The sequence below is a fragment of the Scyliorhinus torazame genome, chromosome 13 (genome assembly GCF_047496885.1).
Source record: "Scyliorhinus torazame isolate Kashiwa2021f chromosome 13, sScyTor2.1, whole genome shotgun sequence".
In the NCBI taxonomy this organism is placed as follows: Eukaryota; Metazoa; Chordata; class Chondrichthyes; order Carcharhiniformes; family Scyliorhinidae; genus Scyliorhinus; species Scyliorhinus torazame.
Window position 1 is genome coordinate 209,526,951 of NC_092719.1, and position 16,637 is coordinate 209,543,587.

General features: G+C 46.7%; 15 non-coding genes across 15 annotated transcripts; all 15 read left to right on the plus strand.

Annotated features, from left to right (window-relative positions):
- Positions 1–218: 218 nt before the first annotated feature.
- trnaf-gaa (transfer RNA phenylalanine (anticodon GAA)) lies at positions 219–291 on the plus strand. Its single transcript has one exon. It is a non-coding gene; the product is annotated as a tRNA-Phe (tRNA).
- A 639-nt stretch (positions 292–930) lies between these two features.
- On the plus strand, positions 931–1,003 carry trnaf-gaa (transfer RNA phenylalanine (anticodon GAA)). Its single transcript has one exon. It is a non-coding gene; the product is annotated as a tRNA-Phe (tRNA).
- A 624-nt stretch (positions 1,004–1,627) lies between these two features.
- trnaf-gaa (transfer RNA phenylalanine (anticodon GAA)) lies at positions 1,628–1,700 on the plus strand. The gene has a single exon. It is a non-coding gene; the product is annotated as a tRNA-Phe (tRNA).
- A 661-nt stretch (positions 1,701–2,361) lies between these two features.
- trnaf-gaa (transfer RNA phenylalanine (anticodon GAA)) lies at positions 2,362–2,434 on the plus strand. The gene has a single exon. It is a non-coding gene; the product is annotated as a tRNA-Phe (tRNA).
- A 1,366-nt stretch (positions 2,435–3,800) lies between these two features.
- Positions 3,801–3,873, plus strand: trnaf-gaa (transfer RNA phenylalanine (anticodon GAA)). The gene has a single exon. It is a non-coding gene; the product is annotated as a tRNA-Phe (tRNA).
- A 643-nt stretch (positions 3,874–4,516) lies between these two features.
- trnaf-gaa (transfer RNA phenylalanine (anticodon GAA)) lies at positions 4,517–4,589 on the plus strand. Its single transcript has one exon. It is a non-coding gene; the product is annotated as a tRNA-Phe (tRNA).
- Positions 4,590–6,656: 2,067 nt separating this feature from the next.
- On the plus strand, positions 6,657–6,729 carry trnaf-gaa (transfer RNA phenylalanine (anticodon GAA)). Its single transcript has one exon. It is a non-coding gene; the product is annotated as a tRNA-Phe (tRNA).
- A 1,365-nt stretch (positions 6,730–8,094) lies between these two features.
- Positions 8,095–8,167, plus strand: trnaf-gaa (transfer RNA phenylalanine (anticodon GAA)). The gene has a single exon. It is a non-coding gene; the product is annotated as a tRNA-Phe (tRNA).
- Positions 8,168–8,810: 643 nt separating this feature from the next.
- On the plus strand, positions 8,811–8,883 carry trnaf-gaa (transfer RNA phenylalanine (anticodon GAA)). The gene has a single exon. It is a non-coding gene; the product is annotated as a tRNA-Phe (tRNA).
- Positions 8,884–10,247: 1,364 nt separating this feature from the next.
- On the plus strand, positions 10,248–10,320 carry trnaf-gaa (transfer RNA phenylalanine (anticodon GAA)). The gene has a single exon. It is a non-coding gene; the product is annotated as a tRNA-Phe (tRNA).
- A 1,364-nt stretch (positions 10,321–11,684) lies between these two features.
- On the plus strand, positions 11,685–11,757 carry trnaf-gaa (transfer RNA phenylalanine (anticodon GAA)). Its single transcript has one exon. It is a non-coding gene; the product is annotated as a tRNA-Phe (tRNA).
- A 1,365-nt stretch (positions 11,758–13,122) lies between these two features.
- Positions 13,123–13,195, plus strand: trnaf-gaa (transfer RNA phenylalanine (anticodon GAA)). Its single transcript has one exon. It is a non-coding gene; the product is annotated as a tRNA-Phe (tRNA).
- A 643-nt stretch (positions 13,196–13,838) lies between these two features.
- On the plus strand, positions 13,839–13,911 carry trnaf-gaa (transfer RNA phenylalanine (anticodon GAA)). The gene has a single exon. It is a non-coding gene; the product is annotated as a tRNA-Phe (tRNA).
- Positions 13,912–14,572: 661 nt separating this feature from the next.
- On the plus strand, positions 14,573–14,645 carry trnaf-gaa (transfer RNA phenylalanine (anticodon GAA)). The gene has a single exon. It is a non-coding gene; the product is annotated as a tRNA-Phe (tRNA).
- Positions 14,646–15,991: 1,346 nt separating this feature from the next.
- Positions 15,992–16,064, plus strand: trnaf-gaa (transfer RNA phenylalanine (anticodon GAA)). Its single transcript has one exon. It is a non-coding gene; the product is annotated as a tRNA-Phe (tRNA).
- Positions 16,065–16,637: the final 573 nt, after the last annotated feature.

The window sequence follows — 16,637 nt, forward strand, 5'->3', positions numbered from 1 at the left end:
GTTGATATGTGTCTCATCCTCATTTTGCTGTCTTCTCGTCATAACCCCTGATCCCTGATTAATCAAGAAGATATCTATTTGTGGCTTAACGACACCCAGTGATTTGTTTCCACAGCCTTCGGCGACAAACTGTTCAAGAGATTGACCACACTCTGGCTGAAGAAATTGCTCCTCATCTCAGTTTTCAAGGATCGTCGCTTCAATTGTGTCCTTCACCAGCTGAAATAGCTCAGTTGGGAGAGCATTAGACTGAAGATCTAATGGTCCCTGGTTCAATTCTGGGTTTCGGAATTGCTCAGGGTGCTACATTTCCTTGCTATCTGTCAAGTCGCCAGCCTTTTGCTCACATTCACATCCCTTGACTTTCAGCACGCTTAAACCATCACTTGCCTTGCCTTCTTTTCCCTGCTCAGCGTTTCTACCAACTTCACTTCTCCTTTCCACTGCAACACCCGTCCTGCAACACCACCTCAACAACCAACTTTCACAAAGTGCAACAATCCAAATACCCATCACAACTGCCAAGGAAAAAGAGTCCCATTCAACGATTAGCTTTGGGATTGTTGGTGCTTTGGGCAAGGCGGAAAATTGATCAAAGGCGATGGGAAGTGCACATTTGGGGAGAACATTGGGCATGGATCTGGCATCAGACCAAAAGACATCGCAACACAATTAGGTTATTCAGGCCATGGAGTCTGTACTGCCATTGAATGATGGCTGATATGTGTCTCATCCTTATTTTGCTGCCTGCTCCGCAAAACGCTGATCCCTGATTAATCAAGTAGATATCGATTTGTGGCTTAAAGACACCCAGTGATTTGTTTCCACAGCCTTCGGCGACAAACCTCAAGAGATTGACCACATTCTGGCTGAAGAAATTGCTCCTCATCTCAGTTTTCAAGGATCGTCGCTTCAAGGGGGTCCTTCACAGCCGAAATAGCTCAGTTGGGAGAGCGTTAGACTGAAGATCTAAAGGTCCCTCGTTCAATCCCGGCTTTTGACATTGCATTTCGTTGCTCTCTGTCTCGATGCTCTGCCTCACATTCTCATCCTTTGACTTTCAGCATGCTTAAACCATTACTTGCCTTGCCTTCTTTTCCCTGCTCAGCGTTTCTACCAACTTCACTTCTCCTTTCCACTGCAACACCCGTCCTGCAACACCACCTCAACAATCAACTTACACAAAGTGCAATAATCCAAATACCCATCACAACTGCCAAGGAAAAAGAGTCCCATTCAACGTTTAGCTATGGGATTGTTGGTGCTTTGGGCAAGGCGGAAACCTGATCAAAGGCGATGGGAAGTGCACATTTGGGGGAGAATATTGGGCATGGATCTGGCATCAGACCAAAAGAAATCGCAACACATTTAGGCAATGCAGTCCATGGAGTGTGCCCTGCCATTGAATAATGGTTGATATGTGTCTCATCCTCATTTTGCTGCCTTCTCCCCATAACGCTGATCCCTGATTAAGCAAGAAGATATCTATTTGTGGCTTAAAGACACCCAGTGATTTGTTTCCACAGCTTCGGCGACAATTGTTCAAGAGATTGACCACACTGTAGCTGAAGAAATTGCTCGTCATCTCAGTTTTCAACGATCGTCACTTCAATTGAGATTTTCAGCAGCTGAAATAGCTCAGTTGGGAGAGCATTAGACTGAAGATCTAAAGGTCCCTGGTTCAATCCCGGGTTTCGGCATTGCACAGGGTGCTACATTTCCTTGCTATCTGCCAAGTCGCCCAGCCTTTTGCCTCACATTCTCATCCCTTGACTTTCAGCACGCTTAAACTATTACTTGCCTTGCCTTCTTTTCCCTGCTCAGCGTTTCTACCAACTTCACTTCTCCTTTCCACTGCAACACCCGTCCTGCAACACCACCTCAAAGATCAACTTACACAAAGTGCAACAATCCAAATACCCATCACAACTGCCAAGGAAAAAGAGTCCCATTCAACGTTTAGCTATGGGATTGTTGGTGCTTTGGGCAAGGCGGAAACCTGATCGTAGGCGGTGGGAAGTGCACATTTGGGGAGAATATTGGGCATGGATCTGGCATCAGACCAAAAGACATCGCAACACCCGTCCTGCAACACCACCTCAGGAGGCCATGCAGTCCATGGAGTGTGCTCTGCCATTGAATGATGGCTGATATGTGTCTCATCCTCATTTTGCTGCCTTCACCCCATAACGCTGATCCCTGATTAAGCAAGAAGATATCTATTTGTGGCTTAAAGACACCCAGTGATTTGTTTCCACAGCTTTGGCGACAATTGTTCAAGAGATTGACCACACTCTGGCTGAAGAAATTGCTCGTCATCTCAGTTTTCAACGATCGTCACTTCAATTGGGTTTTTCAGCAGCTGAAATAGCTCAGTTGGGAGAGCGTTAGACTGAAGATCTAAAGGTCCCTGGTTCAATCCTGGGTTTCGGCATTGCACCGGGTGCTACATTTCCTTGCTATCTGCCAAGTTGCCCAGCCTTTTGCCTCACATTCTCATCCTTTGACTTTCAGCATGCTTAAACCATTACTTGCCTTGCCTTCTTTTCCCTGCTCAGCGTTTCTACCAACTTCACTTCTCCTTTCCACTGCAACACCCGTCCTGCAACACCACCTCAACAATCAACTTACACAAAGTGCAACAATCCAAATACCCATCACAACTGCCAAGGAAAAAGAGTCCCATTCAACGTTTAGCTATGGGATTGTTGGTGCTTTGGGCAAGGCGGAAACCTGATCAAAGGCGATGGGAAGTGCACATTTGGGGGAGAATATTGGGCATGGATCTGGCATCAGACCAAAAGACATCGCAACACATTTAGGCCATGCAGTCCATGGAGTGTGCCCTGCCATTGAATGATGGTTGATATGTGTCTCATCCTCATTTTGCTGCCTTCTCCCCATAACGCTGATCCCTGATTAAGCAAGAAGATATCTATTTGTGGCTTAAAGACACCCAGTGATTTGTTTCCACAGCTTTGGCGACAATTGTTCAAGAGATTGACCACACTCTGGCTGAAGAAATTGCTCGTCATCTCAGTTTTCAACGATCGTCACTTCAATTGGGTTTTTCAGCAGCCGAAATAGCTCAGTTGGGAGAGCGTTAGACTGAAGATCTAAAGGTCCCGGGTTTCGGCATTGCACCGGGTGCTACATTTCCTTGCTATCTGCCAAGTTGCCCAGCCTTTTGCCTCACATTCTCATCCTTTGACTTTCAGCATGCTTAAACCATTACTTGCCTTGCCTTCTTTTCCCTGCTCAGCGTTTCTACCAACTTCACTTCTACTTTCCACTGTAACACCAGCCCTGCAACACCACCTCAACAATCAACTTACACAAAGTGCAACAATCCAAATACCCATCACAACTGCCAAGGAAAAAGAGTCCCATTCAACGTTTAGCTATGGGATTGTTGGTGCTTTGGGCAAGGCGGAAACCTGATCAAAGGCGATGGGAAGTGCACATTTGTGGGAGAATATTGGGCATGGATCTGGCATCAGACCAAAAGACATCGCAACACCCGTCCTGCAACACCACCTCAGGAGGCCATGCAGTCCATGGAGTGTGCTCTGCCATTGAATGATGGCTGATATGTGTCTCATCCTCATTTTGCTGCCTTCACCCCATAACGCTGATCCCTGATTAAGCAAGAAGATATCTATTTGTGGCTTAAAGACACCCAGTGATTTGTTTCCACAGCTTTGGCGACAATTGTTCAAGAGATTGACCACACTCTGGCTGAAGAAATTGCTCGTCATCTCAGTTTTGAACGATCGTCACTTCAATTGGGTTTTTCAGCAGCCGAAATAGCTCAGTTGGGAGAGCGTTAGACTGAAGATCTAAAGGTCCCTGGTTCAATCCCGGGTTTCGGCATTGCACCGGGTGCTACATTTCCTTGCTATCTGCCAAGTTGCCCAGCCTTTTGCCTCACATTCTCATCCTTTGACTTTCAGCATGCTTAAACCATTACTTGCCTTGCCTTCTTTTCCCTGCTCAGCGTTTCTACCAACTTCACTTCTCCTTTCCACTGCAACACCCGTCCTGCAACACCACCTCAACAATCAACTTACACAAAGTGCAACAATCCAAATACCCATCACAACTGCCAAGGAAAAAGAGTCCCATTCAACGTTTAGCTATGGGATTGTTGGTGCTTTGGGCAAGGCGGAAACCTGATCAAAGGCGATGGGAAGTGCACATTTGGGGGAGAATATTGGGCATGGATCTGGCATCAGACCAAAAGACATCGCAACACATTTAGGCCATGCAGTCCATGGAGTGTGCCCTGCCATTGAATGATGGTTGATATGTGTCTCATCCTCATTTTGCTGCCTTCTCCCCATAACGCTGATCCCTGATTAAGCAAGAAGATATCTATTTGTGGCTTAAAGACACCCAGTGATTTGTTTCCACAGCTTTGGCGACAATTGTTCAAGAGATTGACCACACTCTGGCTGAAGAAATTGCTCGTCATCTCAGTTTTGAATGATCGTCACTTCAATTGGGTTTTTCAGCAGCTGAAATAGCTCAGTTGGGAGAGCGTTAGACTGAAGATCTAAAGGTCCCTGGTTCAATCCCGGGTTTCGGCATTGCACCGGGTGCTACATTTCCTTGCTATCTGCCAAGTTGCCCAGCCTTTTGCCTCACATTCTCATCCTTTGACTTTCAGCATGCTTAAACCATTACTTGCCTTGCCTTCTTTTCCCTGCTCAGCGTTTCTACCAACTTCACTTCTCCTTTCCACTGCAACACCCGTCCTGCAACACCACCTCAACAATCAACTTACACAAAGTGCAACAATCCAAATACCCATCACAACTGCCAAGGAAAAAGAGTCCCATTCAACGTTTAGCTATGGGATTGTTGGTGCTTTGGGCAAGGCGGAAACCTGATCAAAGGCGATGGGAAGTGCACATTTGGGGGAGAATATTGGGCATGGATCTGGCATCAGACCAAAGACATCGCAACACATTTAGGCCATGCAGTCCATGGAGTGTGCCCTGCCATTGAATGATGGTTGATATGTGTCTCATCCTCATTTTGCTGCCTTCTCCCCATAACGCTGATCCCTGATTAAGCAAGAAGATATCTATTTGTGGCTTAAAGACACCCAGTGATTTGTTTCCACAGCTTTGGCGACAATTGTTCAAGAGATTGACCACACTCTGGCTGAAGAAATTGCTCGTCATCTCAGTTTTCAACAATCGTCACTTCAATTGGGTTTTTCAGCAGCCGAAATAGCTCAGTTGGGAGAGCGTTAGACTGAAGATCTAAAGGTCCCGGGTTTCGGCATTGCACCGGGTGCTACATTTCCTTGCTATCTGCCAAGTCGCCCAGCCTTTTGCCTCACATTCTCATCCCTTGACTTTCAGCACGCTTAAACTATTACTTGCCTTGCCTTCTTTTCCCTGCTCAGCGTTTCTACCAACTTCACTTCTCCTTTCCACTGCAACACCCGTCCTGCAACACCACCTCAACAATCAACTTACACAAAGTGCAACAATCCAAATACCCATCACAACTGCCAAGGAAAAAGAGTCCCATTCAACGTTTAGCTATGGGATTGTTGGTGCTTTGGGCAAGGCGGAAACCTGATCAAAGGCGATGGGAAGTGCACATTTGGGGGAGAATATTGGGCATGGATCTGGCATCAGACCAAAGACATCGCAACACATTTAGGCCATGCAGTCCATGGAGTGTGCCCTGCCATTGAATGATGGTTGATATGTGTCTCATCCTCATTTTGCTGCCTTCTCCCCATAACGCTGATCCCTGATTAAGCAAGAAGATATCTATTTGTGGCTTAAAGACACCCAGTGATTTGTTTCCACAGCTTTGGCGACAATTGTTCAAGAGATTGACCACACTCTGGCTGAAGAAATTGCTCGTCATCTCAGTTTTCAACAATCGTCACTTCAATTGGGTTTTTCAGCAGCCGAAATAGCTCAGTTGGGAGAGCGTTAGACTGAAGATCTAAAGGTCCCGGGTTTCGGCATTGCACCGGGTGCTACATTTCCTTGCTATCTGCCAAGTCGCCCAGCCTTTTGCCTCACATTCTCATCCCTTGACTTTCAGCACGCTTAAACTATTACTTGCCTTGCCTTCTTTTCCCTGCTCAGCGTTTCTACCAACTTCACTTCTCCTTTCCACTGCAACACCCGTCCTGCAACACCACCTCAAAGATCAACTTACACAAAGTGCAACAATCCAAATACCCATCACAACTGCCAAGGAAAAAGAGTCCCATTCAACGTTTAGCTATGGGATTGTTGGTGCTTTGGGCAAGGCGGAAACCTGATCGTAGGCGGTGGGAAGTGCACATTTGGGGAGAATATTGGGCATGGATCTGGCATCAGACCAAAAGACATCGCAACACCCGTCCTGCAACACCACCTCAGGAGGCCATGCAGTCCATGGAGTGTGCTCTGCCATTGAATGATGGCTGATATGTGTCTCATCCTCATTTTGCTGCCTTCACCCCATAACGCTGATCCCTGATTAAGCAAGAAGATATCTATTTGTGGCTTAAAGACACCCAGTGATTTGTTTCCACAGCTTTGGCGACAATTGTTCAAGAGATTGACCACACTCTGGCTGAAGAAATTGCTCGTCATCTCAGTTTTGAACGATCGTCACTTCAATTGGGTTTTTCAGCAGCCGAAATAGCTCAGTTGGGAGAGCGTTAGACTGAAGATCTAAAGGTCCCTGGTTCAATCCCGGGTTTCGGCATTGCACCGGGTGCTACATTTCCTTGCTATCTGCCAAGTTGCCCAGCCTTTTGCCTCACATTCTCATCCTTTGACTTTCAGCATGCTTAAACCATTACTTGCCTTGCCTTCTTTTCCCTGCTCAGCGTTTCTACCAACTTCACTTCTCCTTTCCACTGCAACACCCGTCCTGCAACACCACCTCAACAATCAACTTACACAAAGTGCAACAATCCAAATACCCATCACAACTGCCAAGGAAAAAGAGTCCCATTCAACGTTTAGCTATGGGATTGTTGGTGCTTTGGGCAAGGCGGAAACCTGATCAAAGGCGATGGGAAGTGCACATTTGGGGGAGAATATTGGGCATGGATCTGGCATCAGACCAAAGACATCGCAACACATTTAGGCCATGCAGTCCATGGAGTGTGCCCTGCCATTGAATGATGGTTGATATGTGTCTCATCCTCATTTTGCTGCCTTCTCCCCATAACGCTGATCCCTGATTAAGCAAGAAGATATCTATTTGTGGCTTAAAGACACCCAGTGATTTGTTTCCACAGCTTTGGCGACAATTGTTCAAGAGATTGACCACACTCTGGCTGAAGAAATTGCTCGTCATCTCAGTTTTCAACGATCGTCACTTCAATTGGGTTTTTCAGCAGCCGAAATAGCTCAGTTGGGAGAGCGTTAGACTGAAGATCTAAAGGTCCCGGGTTTCGGCATTGCACCGGGTGCTACATTTCCTTGCTATCTGCCAAGTTGCCCAGCCTTTTGCCTCACATTCTCATCCTTTGACTTTCAGCATGCTTAAACCATTACTTGCCTTGCCTTCTTTTCCCTGCTCAGCGTTTCTACCAACTTCACTTCTACTTTCCACTGTAACACCAGCCCTGCAACACCACCTCAACAATCAACTTACACAAAGTGCAACAATCCAAATACCCATCACAACTGCCAAGGAAAAAGAGTCCCATTCAACGTTTAGCTATGGGATTGTTGGTGCTTTGGGCAAGGCGGAAACCTGATCAAAGGCGATGGGAAGTGCACATTTGTGGGAGAATATTGGGCATGGATCTGGCATCAGACCAAAAGACATCGCAACACCCGTCCTGCAACACCACCTCAGGAGGCCATGCAGTCCATGGAGTGTGCTCTGCCATTGAATGATGGCTGATATGTGTCTCATCCTCATTTTGCTGCCTTCACCCCATAACGCTGATCCCTGATTAAGCAAGAAGATATCTATTTGTGGCTTAAAGACACCCAGTGATTTGTTTCCACAGCTTTGGCGACAATTGTTCAAGAGATTGACCACACTCTGGCTGAAGAAATTGCTCGTCATCTCAGTTTTGAACGATCGTCACTTCAATTGGGTTGTTCAGCAGCCGAAATAGCTCAGTTGGGAGAGCGTTAGACTGAAGATCTAAAGGTCCCTGGTTCAATCCCGGGTTTCGGCATTGCACCGGGTGCTACATTTCCTTGCTATCTGCCAAGTTGCCCAGCCTTTTGCCTCACATTCTCATCCTTTGACTTTCAGCATGCTTAAACCATTACTTGCCTTGCCTTCTTTTCCCTGCTCAGCGTTTCTACCAACTTCACTTCTCCTTTCCACTGCAACACCCGTCCTGCAACACCACCTCAACAATCAACTTACACAAAGTGCAACAATCCAAATACCCATCACAACTGCCAAGGAAAAAGAGTCCCATTCAACGTTTAGCTATGGGATTGTTGGTGCTTTGGGCAAGGCGGAAACCTGATCAAAGGCGATGGGAAGTGCACATTTGGGGGAGAATATTGGGCATGGATCTGGCATCAGACCAAAAGACATCGCAACACATTTAGGCCATGCAGTCCATGGAGTGTGCCCTGCCATTGAATGATGGTTGATATGTGTCTCATCCTCATTTTGCTGCCTTCTCCCCATAACGCTGATCCCTGATTAAGCAAGAAGATATCTATTTGTGGCTTAAAGACACCCAGTGATTTGTTTCCACAGCTTTGGCGACAATTGTTCAAGAGATTGACCACACTCTGGCTGAAGAAATTGCTCGTCATCTCAGTTTTGAATGATCGTCACTTCAATTGGGTTTTTCAGCAGCTGAAATAGCTCAGTTGGGAGAGCGTTAGACTGAAGATCTAAAGGTCCCTGGTTCAATCCCGGGTTTTGGCATTGCACCGGGTGCTACATTTCCTTGCTATCTGCCAAGTTGCCCAGCCTTTTGCCTCACATTCTCATCCTTTGACTTTCAGCATGCTTAAACCATTACTTGCCTTGCCTTCTTTTCCCTGCTCAGCGTTTCTACCAACTTCACTTCTCCTTTCCACTGCAACACCCGTCCTGCAACACCACCTCAACAATCAACTTACACAAAGTGCAACAATCCAAATACCCATCACAACTGCCAAGGAAAAAGAGTCCCATTCAACGTTTAGCTATGGGATTGTTGGTGCTTTGGGCAAGGCGGAAACCTGATCAAAGGCGATGGGAAGTGCACATTTGGGGGAGAATATTGGGCATGGATCTGGCATCAGACCAAAGACATCGCAACACATTTAGGCCATGCAGTCCATGGAGTGTGCCCTGCCATTGAATGATGGTTGATATGTGTCTCATCCTCATTTTGCTGCCTTCTCCCCATAACGCTGATCCCTGATTAAGCAAGAAGATATCTATTTGTGGCTTAAAGACACCCAGTGATTTGTTTCCACAGCTTTGGCGACAATTGTTCAAGAGATTGACCACACTCTGGCTGAAGAAATTGCTCGTCATCTCAGTTTTCAACAATCGTCACTTCAATTGGGTTTTTCAGCAGCCGAAATAGCTCAGTTGGGAGAGCGTTAGACTGAAGATCTAAAGGTCCCGGGTTTCGGCATTGCACCGGGTGCTACATTTCCTTGCTATCTGCCAAGTTGCCCAGCCTTTTGCCTCACATTCTCATCCTTTGACTTTCAGCATGCTTAAACCATTACTTGCCTTGCCTTCTTTTCCCTGCTCAGCGTTTCTACCAACTTCACTTCTCCTTTCCACTGTAACACCAGCCCTGCAACACCACCTCAACAATCAACTTACACAAAGTGCAACAATCCAAATACCCATCACAACTGCCAAGGAAAAAGAGTCCCATTCAACGTTTAGCTATGGGATTGTTGGTGCTTTGGGCAAGGCGGAAACCTGATCAAAGGCGATGGGAAGTGCACATTTGGGGAGAATATTGGGCATGGATCTGGCATCAGACCAAAAGACATCGCAACACCCGTCCTGCAACACCACCTCAGGAGGCCATGCAGTCCATGGAGTGTGCTCTGCCATTGAATGATGGCTGATATGTGTCTCATCCTCATTTTGCTGCCTTCACCCCATAACGCTGATCCCTGATTAAGCAAGAAGATATCTATTTGTGGCTTAAAGACACCCAGTGATTTGTTTCCACAGCTTTGGCGACAATTGTTCAAGAGATTGACCACACTCTGGCTGAAGAAATTGCTCGTCATCTCAGTTTTGAACGATCGTCACTTCAATTGGGTTTTTCAGCAGCTGAAATAGCTCAGTTGGGAGAGCGTTAGACTGAAGATCTAAAGGTCCCTGGTTCAATCCCGGGTTTCGGCATTGCACCGGGTGCTACATTTCCTTGCTATCTGCCAAGTTGCCCAGCCTTTTGCCTCACATTCTCATCCTTTGACTTTCAGCATGCTTAAACCATTACTTGCCTTGCCTTCTTTTCCCTGCTCAGCGTTTCTACCAACTTCACTTCTCCTTTCCACTGCAACACCCGTCCTGCAACACCACCTCAACAATCAACTTACACAAAGTGCAACAATCCAAATACCCATCACAACTGCCAAGGAAAAAGAGTCCCATTCAACGTTTAGCTATGGGATTGTTGGTGCTTTGGGCAAGGCGGAAACCTGATCAAAGGCGATGGGAAGTGCACATTTGGGGGAGAATATTGGGCATGGATCTGGCATCAGACCAAAGACATCGCAACACATTTAGGCCATGCAGTCCATGGAGTGTGCCCTGCCATTGAATGATGGTTGATATGTGTCTCATCCTCATTTTGCTGCCTTCTCCCCATAACGCTGATCCCTGATTAAGCAAGAAGATATCTATTTGTGGCTTAAAGACACCCAGTGATTTGTTTCCACAGCTTTGGCGACAATTGTTCAAGAGATTGACCACACTCTGGCTGAAGAAATTGCTCGTCATCTCAGTTTTCAACAATCGTCACTTCAATTGGGTTTTTCAGCAGCCGAAATAGCTCAGTTGGGAGAGCGTTAGACTGAAGATCTAAAGGTCCCGGGTTTCGGCATTGCACCGGGTGCTACATTTCCTTGCTATCTGCCAAGTTGCCCAGCCTTTTGCCTCACATTCTCATCCTTTGACTTTCAGCATGCTTAAACCATTACTTGCCTTGCCTTCTTTTCCCTGCTCAGCGTTTCTACCAACTTCACTTCTCCTTTCCACTGTAACACCAGCCCTGCAACACCACCTCAACAATCAACTTACACAAAGTGCAACAATCCAAATACCCATCACAACTGCCAAGGAAAAAGAGTCCCATTCAACGTTTAGCTATGGGATTGTTGGTGCTTTGGGCAAGGCGGAAACCTGATCAAAGGCGATGGGAAGTGCACATTTGGGGAGAATATTGGGCATGGATCTGGCATCAGACCAAAAGACATCGCAACACCCGTCCTGCAACACCACCTCAGGAGGCCATGCAGTCCATGGAGTGTGCTCTGCCATTGAATGATGGCTGATATGTGTCTCATCCTCATTTTGCTGCCTTCACCCCATAACGCTGATCCCTGATTAAGCAAGAAGATATCTATTTGTGGCTTAAAGACACCCAGTGATTTGTTTCCACAGCTTTGGCGACAATTGTTCAAGAGATTGACCACACTCTGGCTGAAGAAATTGCTCGTCATCTCAGTTTTGAACGATCGTCACTTCAATTGGGCTTTTCAGCAGCTGAAATAGCTCAGTTGGGAGAGCGTTAGACTGAAGATCTAAAGGTCCCTGGTTCAATCCCGGGTTTCGGCATTGCACCGGGTGCTACATTTCCTTGCTATCTGCCAAGTTGCCCAGCCTTTTGCCTCACATTCTCATCCTTTGACTTTCAGCATGCTTAAACCATTACTTGCCTTGCCTTCTTTTCCCTGCTCAGCGTTTCTACCAACTTCACTTCTCCTTTCCACTGCAACACCCGTCCTGCAACACCACCTCAACAATCAACTTACACAAAGTGCAACAATCCAAATACCCATCACAACTGCCAAGGAAAAAGAGTCCCATTCAACGTTTAGCTATGGGATTGTTGGTGCTTTGGGCAAGGCGGAAACCTGATCAAAGGCGATGGGAAGTGCACATTTGGGGGAGAATATTGGGCATGGATCTGGCATCAGACCAAAGACATCGCAACACATTTAGGCCATGCAGTCCATGGAGTGTGCCCTGCCATTGAATGATGGTTGATATGTGTCTCATCCTCATTTTGCTGCCTTCTCCCCATAACGCTGATCCCTGATTAAGCAAGAAGATATCTATTTGTGGCTTAAAGACACCCAGTGATTTGTTTCCACAGCTTTGGCGACAATTGTTCAAGAGATTGACCACACTCTGGCTGAAGAAATTGCTCGTCATCTCAGTTTTCAACGATCGTCACTTCAATTGGGTTTTTCAGCAGCCGAAATAGCTCAGTTGGGAGAGCGTTAGACTGAAGATCTAAAGGTCCCGGGTTTCGGCATTGCACCGGGTGCTACATTTCCTTGCTATCTGCCAAGTTGCCCAGCCTTTTGCCTCACATTCTCATCCTTTGACTTTCAGCATGCTTAAACCATTACTTGCCTTGCCTTCTTTTCCCTGCTCAGCGTTTCTACCAACTTCACTTCTACTTTCCACTGTAACACCAGCCCTGCAACACCACCTCAACAATCAACTTACACAAAGTGCAACAATCCAAATACCCATCACAACTGCCAAGGAAAAAGAGTCCCATTCAACGTTTAGCTATGGGATTGTTGGTGCTTTGGGCAAGGCGGAAACCTGATCAAAGGCGATGGGAAGTGCACATTTGTGGGAGAATATTGGGCATGGATCTGGCATCAGACCAAAAGACATCGCAACACCCGTCCTGCAACACCACCTCAGGAGGCCATGCAGTCCATGGAGTGTGCTCTGCCATTGAATGATGGCTGATATGTGTCTCATCCTCATTTTGCTGCCTTCACCCCATAACGCTGATCCCTGATTAAGCAAGAAGATATCTATTTGTGGCTTAAAGACACCCAGTGATTTGTTTCCACAGCTTTGGCGACAATTGTTCAAGAGATTGACCACACTCTGGCTGAAGAAATTGCTCGTCATCTCAGTTTTGAACGATCGTCACTTCAATTGGGTTTTTCAGCAGCCGAAATAGCTCAGTTGGGAGAGCGTTAGACTGAAGATCTAAAGGTCCCTGGTTCAATCCCGGGTTTCGGCATTGCACCGGGTGCTACATTTCCTTGCTATCTGCCAAGTTGCCCAGCCTTTTGCCTCACATTCTCATCCTTTGACTTTCAGCATGCTTAAACCATTACTTGCCTTGCCTTCTTTTCCCTGCTCAGCGTTTCTACCAACTTCACTTCTCCTTTCCACTGCAACACCCGTCCTGCAACACCACCTCAACAATCAACTTACACAAAGTGCAACAATCCAAATACCCATCACAACTGCCAAGGAAAAAGAGTCCCATTCAACGTTTAGCTATGGGATTGTTGGTGCTTTGGGCAAGGCGGAAACCTGATCAAAGGCGATGGGAAGTGCACATTTGTGGGAGAATATTGGGCATGGATCTGGCATCAGACCAAAAGACATCGCAACACATTTAGGCCATGCAGTCCATGGAGTGTGCCCTGCCATTGAATGATGGTTGATATGTGTCTCATCCTCATTTTGCTGCCTTCTCCCCATAACGCTGATCCCTGATTAAGCAAGAAGATATCTATTTGTGGCTTAAAGACACCCAGTGATTTGTTTCCACAGCTTTGGCGACAATTGTTCAAGAGATTGACCACACTCTGGCTGAAGAAATTGCTCGTCATCTCAGTTTTGAATGATCGTCACTGCAATTGGGTTTTTCAGCAGCCGAAATAGCTCAGTTGGGAGAGCGTTAGACTGAAGATCTAAAGGTCCCTGGTTCAATCCCGGGTTTCGGCATTGCACCGGGTGCTACATTTCCTTGCTATCTGCCAAGTCGCCCAGCCTTTTGCCTCACATTCTCATCCCTTGACTTTCAGCACGCTTAAACTATTACTTGCCTTGCCTTCTTTTCCCTGCTCAGCGTTTCTACCAACTTCACTTCTCCTTTCCACTGCAACACCCGTCCTGCAACACCACCTCAAAGATCAACTTACACAAAGTGCAACAATCCAAATACCCATCACAACTGCCAAGGAAAAAGAGTCCCATTCAACGTTTAGCTATGGGATTGTTGGTGCTTTGGGCAAGGCGGAAACCTGATCGTAGGCGGTGGGAAGTGCACATTTGGGGAGAATATTGGGCATGGATCTGGCATCAGACCAAAAGACATCGCAACACCCGTCCTGCAACACCACCTCAGGAGGCCATGCAGTCCATGGAGTGTGCTCTGCCATTGAATGTTGGCTGATATGTGTCTCATCCTCATTTTGCTGCCTTCACCCCATAACGCTGATCCCTGATTAAGCAAGAAGATATCTATTTGTGGCTTAAAGACACCCAGTGATTTGTTTCCACAGCTTTGGCGACAATTGTTCAAGAGATTGACCACACTCTGGCTGAAGAAATTGCTCGTCATCTCAGTTTTCAACGATCGTCACTTCAATTGGGTTTTTCAGCAGCTGAAATAGCTCAGTTGGGAGAGCGTTAGACTGAAGATCTAAAGGTCCCTGGTTCAATCCCGGGTTTCGGCATTGCACCGGGTGCTACATTTCCTTGCTATCTGCCAAGTTGCCCAGCCTTTTGCCTCACATTCTCATCCTTTGACTTTCAGCATGCTTAAACCATTACTTGCCTTGCCTTCTTTTCCCTGCTCAGCGTTTCTACCAACTTCACTTCTCCTTTCCACTGCAACACCCGTCCTGCAACACCACCTCAACAATCAACTTACACAAAGTGCAACAATCCAAATACCCATCACAACTGCCAAGGAAAAAGAGTCCCATTCAACGTTTAGCTATGGGATTGTTGGTGCTTTGGGCAAGGCGGAAACCTGATCAAAGGCGATGGGAAGTGCACATTTGTGGGAGAATATTGGGCATGGATCTGGCATCAGACCAAAGACATCGCAACACATTTAGGCCATGCAGTCCATGGAGTGTGCCCTGCCATTGAATGATGGTTGATATGTGTCTCATCCTCATTTTGCTGCCTTCTCCCCATAACGCTGATCCCTGATTAAGCAAGAAGATATCTATTTGTGGCTTAAAGACACCCAGTGATTTGTTTCCACAGCTTTGGCGACAATTGTTCAAGAGATTGACCACACTCTGGCTGAAGAAATTGCTCGTCATCTCAGTTTTCAACGATCGTCACTTCAATTGGGTTTTTCAGCAGCCGAAATAGCTCAGTTGGGAGAGCGTTAGACTGAAGATCTAAAGGTCCCGGGTTTCGGCATTGCACCGGGTGCTACATTTCCTTGCTATCTGCCAAGTTGCCCAGCCTTTTGCCTCACATTCTCATCCTTTGACTTTCAGCATGCTTAAACCATTACTTGCCTTGCCTTCTTTTCCCTGCTCAGCGTTTCTACCAACTTCACTTCTCCTTTCCACTGCAACACCCGTCCTGCAACACCACCTCAACAATCAACTTACACAAAGTGCAACAATCCAAATACCCATCACAACTGCCAAGGAAAAAGAGTCCCATTCAACGTTTAGCTATGGGATTGTTGGTGCTTTGGGCAAGGCGGAAACCTGATCAAAGGCGATGGGAAGTGCACATTTGTGGGAGAATATTGGGCATGGATCTGGCATCAGACCAAAAGACATCGCAACACATTTAGGCCATGCAGTCCATGGAGTGTGCCCTGCCATTGAATGATGGTTGATATGTGTCTCATCCTCATTTTGCTGCCTTCTCCCCATAACGCTGATCCCTGATTAAGCAAGAAGATATCTATTTGTGGCTTAAAGACACCCAGTGATTTGTTTCCACAGCTTTGGCGACAATTGTTCAAGAGATTGACCACACTCTGGCTGAAGAAATTGCTCGTCATCTCAGTTTTGAATGATCGTCACTTCAATTGGGTTTTTCAGCAGCCGAAATAGCTCAGTTGGGAGAGCGTTAGACTGAAGATCTAAAGGTCCCTGGTTCAATCCCGGGTTTCGGCATTGCACCGGGTGCTACATTTCCTTGCTATCTGCCAAGTCGCCCAGCCTTTTGCCTCACATTCTCATCCCTTGACTTTCAGCACGCTTAAACTATTACTTGCCTTGCCTTCTTTTCCCTGCTCAGCGTTTCTACCAACTTCACTTCTCCTTTCCACTGCAACACCCGTCCTGCAACACCACCTCAAAGATCAACTTACACAAAGTGCAACAATCCAAATACCCATCACAACTGCCAAGGAAAAAGAGTCCCATTCAACGTTTAGCTATGGGATTGTTGGTGCTTTGGGCAAGGCGGAAACCTGATCGTAGGCGGTGGGAAGTGCACATTTGGGGAGAATATTGGGCATGGATCTGGCATCAGACCAAAAGACATCGCAACACCCGTCCTGCAACACCACCTCAGGAGGCCATGCAGTCCATGGAGTGTGCTCTGCCATTGAATGATGGCTGATATGTGTCTCATCCTCATTTTGCTGCCTTCACCCCATAACGCTGATCCCTGATTAAGCAAGAAGATATCTATTTGTGGCTTAAAGACACCCAGTGATTTGTTTCCACAGCTTTGGCGACAAT